We start from the raw sequence: 12,203 nt of genomic DNA, 5'->3' as shown, positions 1-12,203 counted from the left end.
GACATTGTAATTCATGGTAAAAGAGATCCAATCATAGTCATACCCAACATAAATTAATAGTGATGAATGCAAATGACGGCTGTGCTCTCCAGCTAGTGCTTTTTAATAAGAGGGTGATGACTCAGCATAAAAGTAAATGGATAGGCCCTTCGCAGAGGGAAGCAGGGATTTGTAGAGGTGCCAGAGCTCGGTTTTGAAATAGAGATAAATTGTATTTTGAGCGGTATACTTTCATTGTCAACGTAACAACTAAGAGATGGCGATATCTTCCATGCTAAACACATTATAGGCGGTTCCCAAACAGAATGGTAAAGTTTATACTCCCCCCACCAACAAGCATCAATCCATGGCTTCCTCGAAACAACGAGTGCCTCCAACATACATCAGGTCCCAGGGGGAGTTTTGTTTGCAATTAATTTTGATTTAGTTTGCATAAAGCATGGGACTGGGCATCCCGGTGACCAGCCATTTTCTCGTGAGTGAGGAGCGGAGTCCACTCCTCTTGAGAATAACCCGCCTAACACGGAAGATAAGGACAGCCTTTGTTGATACATGAGCTATTCGAGCATACAAAACAGAATGTTTATTTGAAGGTTTAGAGTTTGGCACATACAAATTTACTTGGAACGGCAGGTAGATACCGCATATAGGAAGGTATAGTGGACTCATCTGGAATAACTTTGGGGTTTAAGGATTGGATGCACAAGCAGTATTCCCGCTTAGTACAAGTGAAGGCTAGCAAAAGACTGGGAAGCGACCAACTAGAGAGCGACAACAGCCATGTACATGCATTAAAATTAATAAACATTGGATGCAAGCATGAGTAGGATATAATCCACCATGAACATAAATATCGTGAAGGCTATGTTGATTTGTTTCAACTACATGCGTGAACATGTGCCAAGTCAAGTCACTTAAATCATTCAAAGGAGGATACCACCCCATCATACCACATCATAATCATCTCAATAGCATGTTGGCATACAAGGTAAATCATTATAACTCATAGCTAATCAAGCATGGCACAAGCAACTATGATCTCTAATTGTCATTGCAAACATGTTTATTCATAATAAGCTGAATCAAGAACGACGGGACTCATCATATTTACAAAAACAAAAGAGGTCGAGTTCATACCAGCTTTTCTCATCTCAGTCAGTCCATCATATATCATCATAATTGCCTTTCACTTGCACGACCGAACGGTGTGAATAATAATAAGAGTGCACGTGCATTGGACTAAGCTGGAATCTGCGAGCATTCAATAAACAGGAGAAGACAAGGCAATATGGGCTCTTGGTTAAATCAACAATAATGCATATAAGAGCCACTTCAACAATTTAATTATGGTCTTCTCCTACTGACCCCCAAAGAAAGAAAAGAAATAAAACTATTTACACGGGAAAGCTCCCAACAAGCAAAGAAGAACGGGAAATATTTTTGGGTTTTCTTTTTAATTATTACTACTACAGCAGAAAAATAAACTACTACTAATTTTTTTGGTTTTTCTTAAGGTTTAACAAACACACAAGAAGAAAGCAGGAAAACGAAAATAAACTAGCATGGATATTACAGTGAAAAAGTATGAGCACCAACATCTAGTAATGAGTGTGTGTGAACATAAATGTAATGTCGGTGAGAAATACGTACTCCCCCAAGCTTAGGCTTTTGGCCTAAGTTGGTCTATGGCCACGGCTGGCCTGGCGGATATCCATAATAATAGTTGTTGGGGTCGTACTGTGATGAAGAGGAATAGTTGGGATCATACTGTGATGAAGAAGAAGACTCTGACTGCCACTGGCTGACAGTCATCTCTGAATCCCAAGAATAAACAGATTGTCGCGGAGGCTCATCTTGTGGTTCCTGTTCTGGCTCCTCGACTGGTGCAGGGTTCCGGTAGGCGTGAATAGTCGTCAAAGGAACAAGGTACGTGCCTACAGTCAAATCAAACAAAGAAGGAGCAGGCAAGGTAATAGTCTCAGGATGATGTTTATTAAAGAACAATTGATATCTAAGCTCCCCTGCCCTATTTTTAACAATAAAATCATGTGCCACCATACTTTTATGATCTAGATAAACACGGGGTAGCACTTTTTCTTCCTTCTCAGCATGCCTAATAGGTATGTTAAAATGTGCTGCTAGGCGTGTGGCATAAATGCCTCCAAAGATGGGGCCCTTAGTACGGTTCATATTTAACCGTCTAGCAATAATACCGCCCAAACTAAAAGTGTTATCACTATATAAACCTTGGAGCAGAATAATTAAATCAGGGATACTAAGGTTTCCAGAATTTCCGCGTCCAATTAAACAACGACTAGCAAATAATGCAAAGTAACGCAAAACAGGAAAATGTATGCTAGTGATTCGTGCATCGGAAACCTTCCTGGTTTCTCCTACAGTGATATTATCAATAAACCCAGCCACATCATCATGATGTGGTTCTTCTGTCTTGCCCTCAAAAGGGACTAAACAAATCCGACAGAAATCATAAAGTGACATCTCCTTAGGCTCATCATATAAATGAAATTCCACCGTAGGTGGTGAGTTCCTAGGATGAAAATAAAAGTTTTGCACAAAGGTATTTGTGAGTAAGAGATACTGATCGCATTGGTCGTGGAGGAAAGCGGTGAGGCCTGCATTGTGAGCCAATTCATGAAAATCTTCATAGATACCGGCTGCTCTCAAGAAATCTTCAGAAGGCCATTCACACGCCCGAATCTCCGTGGTGCGTGGCAAATTATACTTAGGCTTCGGTGCCTTTTCCTTTGAGCTTTGGCTTGATGAGCCCCTCAATAATCTCCTCATCATTTTTCTGAAACAATCTGAAATTTTTAGTAACTTCAAAATAAAAGTAAACCAACTCAATAAAACTGATAGTAACTACTCCTACAAGTGCCTAGAGCCTATATCAAGCATTAGAACTACTTGGAACCATATAAATTTGACATGCAAGCTCAAGAACATGGTCACCTATGCAGCACAAATTTGCAAAGAATAAAGCACTAGAACAAAAACTAATTGGACCAATGGAGGAGTCACATACCAAGGAACAATCTCCCCAAGCAGTTTTGCGAGAGGTGCTTTGAGCAAGGAGATCGAAAATCACAGCAAAAGTGGCTGGAACTCGTGCTTGAGTTGGTTTTTCGGGTTTGTGTGAGATAGAGGAAGAAGATGGGTGCTGGGATAAGTGGAGGAGGGCCACCGTGGGCCCACGAGGCAGGGGGCGCGCCCTATAGGGGGGGCGCCCACCACCCTCGTGGCCAGGTGGCAGCTCCTCCCGCGGTAATTTTTGCACAGTAAATCCTCAAATATTCCCGAAAAAATCATATTAAATTGGCATGGCATTCTGAGGACTTTTATTTTCGGGATATTTTTATATTGCACGGATAAGTCAGGAAACAGACAGAAAAATACTATTTTTACTTTATTTAATATAAATAACAGAAAGTATAAAGAGGGTACAGAAGTTTGTGCTTCTAGTTTCATCCATCTCATGCTCATCAAAAAGAATCCACTAACAAGGTTGATCAAGTCTTGTTAACAAACTCATTCCGATAATCATGAAACCGGAGAAATTTCGAATAACACTAAGTTACCTCAACGGGGATATGCACATCCCCAATAATAAGAATATCATATTTCTTCTTGACAGTAGGAAGAGGAAATTCAAAACCTCCAAATATAATCGATGGAATTTTTCCAATAGAGTTGATACTATGAACTTGAGGTTGTTTCCTCGGAAAGTGTACCGTATGCTCATTACCATTAACATGAAAAGTGACATTGCCTTTGTTGCAATCAATAACAGCCCCTGCAGTATTAAGAAAAGGTCTTCCAAGAATAATAGACATACTATCATCCTCGGGAATATCAAGAATAACAAAGTCCGTTAAAATAGTAACGTTTGCAACCACAACAGGCACATCCTCACAAATACCGACAGGTATAGCAGTTGATTTATCAGCCATTTGCAAAGATATTTCAGTAGGTGTCAGCTTATTCAAGTCAAGTCTACGATATAAAGAGAGAGGCATAACACTAACACCGGCTCCAAGATCACATAAAGCAGTTTTAATATAATTTCTTTTAATGGAGCAAGGTATAGTAGGTACTCCGGGGTCTCCAAGTTTCTTTGGTATTCCACCCTTAAAAGTATAATTAGCAAGCATGGTGGAAATCTCAGCTTCCGGTATCTTTCTTTTATTAGTAATGATATCTTTCATATATTTAGCATAAGGATTTGTTTTGAGCACATTAGTTAATCTCATACGCAAAAAGATAGGCCTAATCATTTCAGCAAAGCGCTCAAAATCCTCATCATCCTTTTTCTTGGATGGTTTAGGAGGAAAAGGCATGGGTTTCTGAACCCAAGGTTCTCTTTCTTTACCATGTTTCCTAGCAACAAAGTCTCTTTTATCATAACGTTGATTCTTTGATTGTGGGTTATCAAGATCAACAGCAGGTTCAATTTCTACATCATTGTCATTACTAGGTTGAGCATCATCATGAACATCATCATTAATATTTTTACTAGGTTCATGTTCATTACCAGATTGTGTTTCAGCATCAGACATAGATATATCATTTGGATTATCAGGTGGTTCAGCAATAGGTTCACTAGAAGTTTGCACAGTTCTATCATTTTTCTTTTCTTCTTTTTAGAAGAACTAGGAACATCAATATTATTTCTCTGAGAATCTTGCTCGATTCTCTTAGGGTGGCCTTCAGGATATAAAGGTTCCTGAGTCATTCTACCAGTTCTAGTAGCCACTCTAACAGCATAATCATTTTTCTTACTATTCATTTCATCAAGCACTTCTTTTTGAGCTTTAAGTACTTGTTCTACTTGAGTGGTAACCATAGAAGCATGTTTGCTAATAAGTTTAAGTTCACCTTTAATATCAGCCATATAATCACCCAAGCATCTAATCATATAAGCATTTTCTTTTAATTGTCTACCAAAATAAGCATTGAAGTCGTCTTGCTTAAACATAAAGTTATCAAACTCATCCAAGCACTGACTAGCAATTTTAGTAGGAGGGACTTCAGCTTTATCATATCTATAGAGAGAATTTACCTTTACTACCTGTGTCGGGATATCGGGATCAGGAGGTTCTTCAGTAAATAAATAATTGAGATCATAAGTTTCTTCAACAGGCGGTGAATTAAGACCATGTATTTCTTCAATAGGAGGTAAATTCTTAACGTCTTCAGCTTTAATACCTTTTTCTTTCATAGATTTCTTTGCATCTTGCATATCTTCGGGACTGAGAAATAGAACACCTCTCTTCTTCGGAGTTGGTTTAGGGATAGGCTCAGTAATTGGAGCAGGAGCTGGCTGAGGAGGTGCCCAATTATTTTCATTTGTCAACATATTATTCAATAGAATTTCAGCTTCATCCGGTGTTCTTTCCCTGAAAAGAGAACCAGCACAACTATCCAGGTAATCTCTGGAAGCATCGGTTAGTCCATTATAAAAGATATCAAGTATTTCAGGTTTCTTAAGAGGATGATCAGGCAAAGCATTAAGTAACTTGAGAAGCCTCCCCCAAGCTTGTGGGAGACTCTCTTCTTTAATTTGCACAAAGTTGTATATTTCCCTCAAAGCAGCTTGTTTCTTATGAGCAGGGAAATATTTAGCAGAGAAGTAATAAATCATATCCTGGGGACTACGCACACAACCAGGATCAAGAGAATTAAACCATATCTTAGCATCACCCTTTAATGAGAACGGAAATATTTTGAGTAAATAGAGGTAACGTGATCTCTCATTATTAGTGAACAGGGCAGCTATATCATTTAACTTAGTAAGATGTGCCACAACAGTTTCAGATTCATAGCCATAAAACGGATCAGATTCAACCAAAGTAATTATATCAGGATCAACAGAGAATTCATAATCTTTATCAGGAACACATATAGGTGAAGTAGCAAAAGCAGGATCGGGTTTCATTTTATCTCTAAGTGATTCTTTGTTCCATTTAATTAATAACCTCTTAAGCTCATATCTATCTCTGCAAGCTAAAATAGCTAAAGAAGCATCTTGATCAAATAAATAACCTTCAGGAATAACAGGCATATTTTCATCATCACTATCATCATCGTATTCAGATTCAATAATTTCTCTTTCTCTAGCCCTAGCAATTTGTTCATCAAGAAATTCACTAAGGGGCACAGTAGTATCAGGCATAGCAGAAGTATCATCATAAGTATCATGCATAGCAGAAGTGGCATCATCAATAACATGCGACATATCAGAACGAATAGCAGAAGCAGGTGTAGGTGTCGCAAACTTACTCATAACAGAAGGTGAATCAAGTGCAGAGCTAGATGGCAGTTCCTTACCTCCCCTCGTAGTTGAGGGATAGATCTTGGTTTTTGGATCTCTCAAGTTCTTCATAGTGTCCAGCAGATATAAATCCCAAGTGACTCAAATAATAGAGCTATGCTGCCCGGCAACGGCGCCAGAAAAAGGTCTTGATAACCCACAGGTATAGGGGATCGCAACAGCTTTCGAGGGTAGAGTATTAAACCCAAATTTATTGATTCGACACAAGGGGAGCCAAAGAATATTCTCAAGTATTAGCAGCTGAGTTGTCAATTCAACCACACCTGGAAACTTAGTATCTGCAGCAAAGTGTTTAGTAGCAAAGTAATATGATAGTGGTGGTAGCGGCAACAAAAGTAAAGACAGCAAAAGTAATGTTTTTGGTATTTTGTAGTGATTGTAACAGTAGCAACGGAAAAGTAAATAAGTGTAAACTAGTATATGGAAAACTCGTAGGCACCGGATCAGTGATGGATAATTATGCCGGATGCGGTTCATCATGTAACAGTCATAACATAGGGTGACACAGAACTAGCTCCAATTCATCAATGTAATGTAGGCATGTATTCCGTATATAGTCATACGTGCTTATGGAAAAGAACTTGCATGACATCTTTTGTCCTACCCTCCCGTGGCAGCGGGGTCCTATTGGAAACTAAGGGATATTAAGGCCTCCTTTTAATAGAGAACCGGAACAAAGCATTAGCACATAGTGAATACATGAACTCCTCAAACTATGGTCATCACCGGGAGTGGTCCCGATTATTGTCACTTCGGGGTTGCCGGATCATAACACATAGTAGGTGACTATAGACTTGCAAGATAGGATCTAGAACTCTCATATATTCATGAAAACATAATAGGTTCAGATCTGAAATCATGGCACTCGGGCCCTAGTGACAAGCATTAAGCATAGCAAAGTCATAGCAACATCAATCTCAGAACATAATGGATACTAGGGATCAAACCCTAACAAAACTAACTCGATTACATGATAAATCTCATCCAACCCATCACCGTCCAGCAAGCCTACGATGGAATTACTCACGCACGGCGGTGAGCATCATGAAATTGGTGATGGAGGATGGTTGATGATGACGACGGCGACGAATCCCCCTCTCCGGAGCCCCGAACGGACTCCAGATCAGCCCTCCCGAGAGGTTTTAGGGCTTGGCGGCGGCTCCGTATCGTAAAACGCGATGATTTCTTCTCTCTGATTTTTTTCTCTCCGAAAGCAAATATATAGAGTTGGAGTTGGCGTCGGAGGATCTCCAGGGGGCCCACGAGGTAGGGGGCGTGCCCTGGGGGGCGCCCCCCACCCTCGTGAGAAGGGTGTGTGCCCCCTGGTCTTTATATTTGGCGAGGATTTTTTATTATTTTTTCTAAGACCTCCCGTGGAGTTTTAGGTCATTCCGAGAATATTTGTTTTCTGCACATAAAACAGCATCATGGTAATTCTGCTGAAAACAGCGTCAGTCCGGGTTAGTTCCATTCAAATCATACAAGATAGAGTCCAAAACAAGGGCAAAAGTGTTTGGAAAAGTAGATACGACGGAGACGTATCAGTCATATGTTCGGAGGTTGTGGAATGTAAGGCGTAAGTCATCCACCAATGATTCGACGTGTTTAGTTTTGATGACTACATCATCTACATATGCCTCCACCGTCTTGCCAATTTGTTTTTCTAGGCATATTTGAATCATGCGCTGGTAAGTGGCGTTGGCGTTTTTGAGTCCAAAAGGCATAGTGTTGAAGCAATAAGGCCCATATGGGGCAATGAATGCCGTTGCGGCCTGATCGGATTCCTTCATCTTAATCTGATGGCATTCGGAGTATGCATCGAGGAAACATAGTGAATTGTGTCCTGCAGTTGCATCAATGATTTGGTCAATGCGGGGCAGTGGGAAGGGGTCCTTAGGGCAAGCCTTGTTGAGGTCTTTGAAATTGACACAAAGGCGCCATGATTTGTCCTTCTTTGGCACCATGACCAGGTTAGCTAGCCAATCCGGATGTTTGATCTCTCTGATGAACCCGACTTCGAGTAGTTTGGCTAGCTCCTTCCCCATAGCCTGTCGCTTAGGTTTGGAAAATCACCGCAGCGTTTGCTTAACTGGCCTGAACCCCTTTATTATGTTGAGGTTGTGTTCGGCCTGTCTGTGTGGGATTCCTGGCATGTCCGAGGGATGCCAGGCAAAGATGTCCCAATTTTCACGCAGGAATGCTCTTAGAGCGATGTTGACCGTCAGATCCAGTTGTGCTCCAATGGCTGATGTTTTATTTGGATCCATCGGGTGAACATGGAATTTGATTATTTTGTCTGCTAGCTTGAAAGAAGTGGAGTTAGTCCTTTTATCGAGGATTACATCGTATCTATCCACTATGGAACATAGAGTTGTGAGCTCCTCGGCCACATGGGCCTCAGATAATGCCTCGAGGGCCAGAGATGTGGTTTTGTTTTCGGTGCGGAGTGCTATGTCCGGATCACTGGTGATTGTGATAACTCCATTGGGCCTGGGCATGTTGAGCTTCATGTACCCGTAATGGGATATGGCTTGAAAGCGTGTTAATGTGTCTCGCCCCAGCAGGGCGTGATATCTACTATTGAAAGGTGCCACATGGAAGATTAACTCTTTGGACATGTAGTTCTCCGGCATGCCGAATACCACATCAAGTTTAATTTTCCCCGAGCATTGTGCTTCTCGGCTAGGGATAATGCCTCGAAAGGTTGCGCTGCTTTGCTCGATGCGACTCTCGTCTATTTGCATTTTATCGAGCATGTCCTTGCAGATGAGGTTCAGTCCGCTTCCGCCGTCCATGAGTACTTTAGCGAGCCGAAAGCAACCGACGGTTGGATTTAAGACCAAAGCGGCTGGTGCGCGGACTGATCGAGCCCTTGGTTCATTGTTGGCGGTGAAAGTTATCGCAGTATAGTTCCAATAGTTTACTGCGGCTACTTGGTTGACTTCGGCAAGGTCACGGAGTTCCCTTTTACGCTGATTATTTGAAGAGAAGGTCTCGAAGACCGTAAAGACGTTGAGGTCGTCATCCTCCAGAGGGTACTTCTCGGAGGTCGTATTGGTGAGGATAGCCTCGCCGCTCTTGGCTACTTGCCGGAGCACCCAACATGCCCGAAGGTTGTGAGTTGGTTCACAATTCGGCGTCGTGTGTATCCGATAGGGCTTGTTGAGCCATTCATCAAGGACAGTTATGTGTCCCGTTGAGGGCTTAGTTTTGTTGTCCGTAGAATGATGATCAGGTGCCCCGTGGGGTGCATCCTTTTTGCTCGTCCGGTGGGTGGCTTAAAGGCAGACGGTTCCCACCGAGCTGCCTGGGCTTTCCAGGCACTTTCCATGGCACAATATTTCTGTACTATGTGTGCCAAATCTACAAAGTGCAGTATGCAGCGTCAGTTGAGGGCATTGAGGATGCCCTCGTCCATACAATTGCGGTAAAATAGTAAAACCACGTCGTCATTGCAACAATCTTTGATCTTGTTTTTAACAAGGAGGAATCTGGCCCAAAAGTGATGGACTGTTTCTTGAGGTTGCTGCCGCACATACATTAGGACACATGTGTCCGGAGGACCGGAATTGCTTGGGGAATATTGCTTGTGGTGGGTGGGTTTAAATCCGAACCCTGACCCACTGTGGGATCCGGGGTTTTAAGAACTTCTGAGGTCACTAGCCCAGGATCCGGAGTATCCTGGGGGTTTTCAGGCTCGACACCTGGTTCTACGTTTGGAGGATAGGGAGTCTCTTCCCGAAGAAGGGTATCCGGCTCGCAGGGCTTGGAAATCTGAACATAGCTTGTTCTTAGCATAGGGGGAAAGTTATCCTTGGCTTGCTCTCCACAACCGCAACCAGATGGGTGATCGGCGGGGATTTGATTTCCCTCTGATCGGGTTTAAGCCCGATCCAATTGTAGTCTGTCGCGACCCCTAGGGCGGCGATGCAATCAAGAAGTTCGTTCAAAGATGAAACATCTGTCAGATCCATCTTATCGGAGTGTTCGAGGCCAATGCGGAGATGATTTTTGGTGGTTTGGGGGACCGGCTTTGGCTTAAAGGCCGAGCGGGTGCCCACGGAAAAACTACCGAGCTGGAGGATCTGCCAAGGAGCTAGGGCCTTCCAAAGGTGATTTTGTCGTTGATGACAAGGCGAGCCATCGATCCTTCTATTGACGGAACAGAGGAGCTCTCAATGAAAGCACCAATGTCAGTGTCAAAACCGGCCGATCTCGGGTAGGGGGTCCCGAACTGCGTGTCTGAGGATCGAAGGTAACAGGAGACAAGGGACATGATGTTTACCCAGGTTCGGTCCCTCTTAATGGAGGTAATACCCTACTTCCTGCTTGATAGACTTTGATGAGTATAGGGGTTACAAGAGTTGATCTACCTCGAGATCGTAATGGCTAAACCCTAGATGTCTAGCCTATATGATTATGATTGCCTCTAGGGACTAAACCCTCCAGTTTATATAGACACCGGAGGGGCCTAGGGTTGTATAGAGTTGGTTTACAAAGAAAGGAAACTACACATCTGATCGCCAAACTTGCCGTCTACGCAAATGAGAGTCCCATCCGGACATAGGGAAGGCCTCCTATCTCGTATCTTCACGACCCATCAGTCCGGTCCATTTCACATAGCCCGACCATCCGAGGACCCCTTAATCCAGGACTCCCTCGGGCCCATCTTCAGCATCGACAACCCAAGACCCTCGCGAGGGGCCAAGCCTCGCGAGGCCGACGACACCAAGACCTCCAGAAGGAGCGGCCTCCTCAGGCTGGCTCCTGAGGAGCGGAGATCTCTATGCAAGCCTCACCTCGTGAGGTTCAGATGACGTGAGCCATGACGACCAAGGCCAGGCAGGAGCCAGCAGGCGCAGGACAACAGTTCCCTCTTTGGTGCTAAGGAAGCAAGCGTAGGCATGGAGTCCCGAGGAATCAGCCAAAGGTTTCCATTCCTGTGCAACAAGACCAAGACCGCCAGGACAGAGGTCATCGCTGAGCCCACAACGGCATCACGACTAGAAGCTTTGTAGGCGAATACTACTTTTGTCAAGATAAGATGTACTAGTTGTCTCCCTTCGAATTTGGCCTTCGTGGGATCCCTTCCCGCCTTCATTTGGGAAGAGGACCAAGGCCACTATAAATAGGAACCTAGCCACCACCATCGGAAAGGATGGATCCACTCCATCCCCACCAGCTCACCATCTCAAGATCACACCTCCTCAGGTTGTTCTTCCACTGTACTAGTTCATCCTCATCCCATCTCGAGGCCAATCCACCACAAAGCAGGAGTAGGGTTTTACACCGTAAGGTGGCCCGAACCTGGGTAAACTAATGTGTCCCATTTCCTTCCTGTTCATTGAGTTAGGCTGTGAGGTTGGCAAGTAGGAAGACTGGGGAGGTTGACTTCTTCGCACGCACCCTAGAGTTTGAATCTATCAAGGGTCTACGGAGCCCGAAATCTGACATTTGGTGCGCTAGGTAGGGGTGCGTCGGAGCCTCTCTTCCTCTAGTCGATTCACCACTGTTCTGCCGTCCCCATGGCTGATGCTCGTCGAGCTCATGCTAAGCATCGGGCCGCACTCGCCGCCCGCGTCACTCAGACGGCAACAATGAGCGACGGCTGCCCTCGCCGTCCCCCGTCACCAGTGGCAAATGCCGCCACCGGCCCAGCGGGCCATGAGCAGTGATACGTCTCGAACGTATCTATAATTTTTGATTGTTCCTTGCTATTATATTATCCATCTAGGATGTTTTATATGCTTTTTATATGATTTTTGGGACTAACCTATTAACCTAGAGCCCAGTGCCAATTTCTGTTTTTTCCATGTTTTTGAGTTCTACAAAAAAGGAATACCAAATGGAGTCC

Source organism: Triticum aestivum, chromosome 7A (genome assembly GCF_018294505.1).
Source record: "Triticum aestivum cultivar Chinese Spring chromosome 7A, IWGSC CS RefSeq v2.1, whole genome shotgun sequence".
NCBI lineage: Eukaryota > Viridiplantae > Streptophyta > Magnoliopsida > Poales > Poaceae > Triticum > Triticum aestivum.
The sequence above is the reverse complement of the archived record's forward strand: the minus strand, read 5'-3'. Positions refer to the sequence as shown.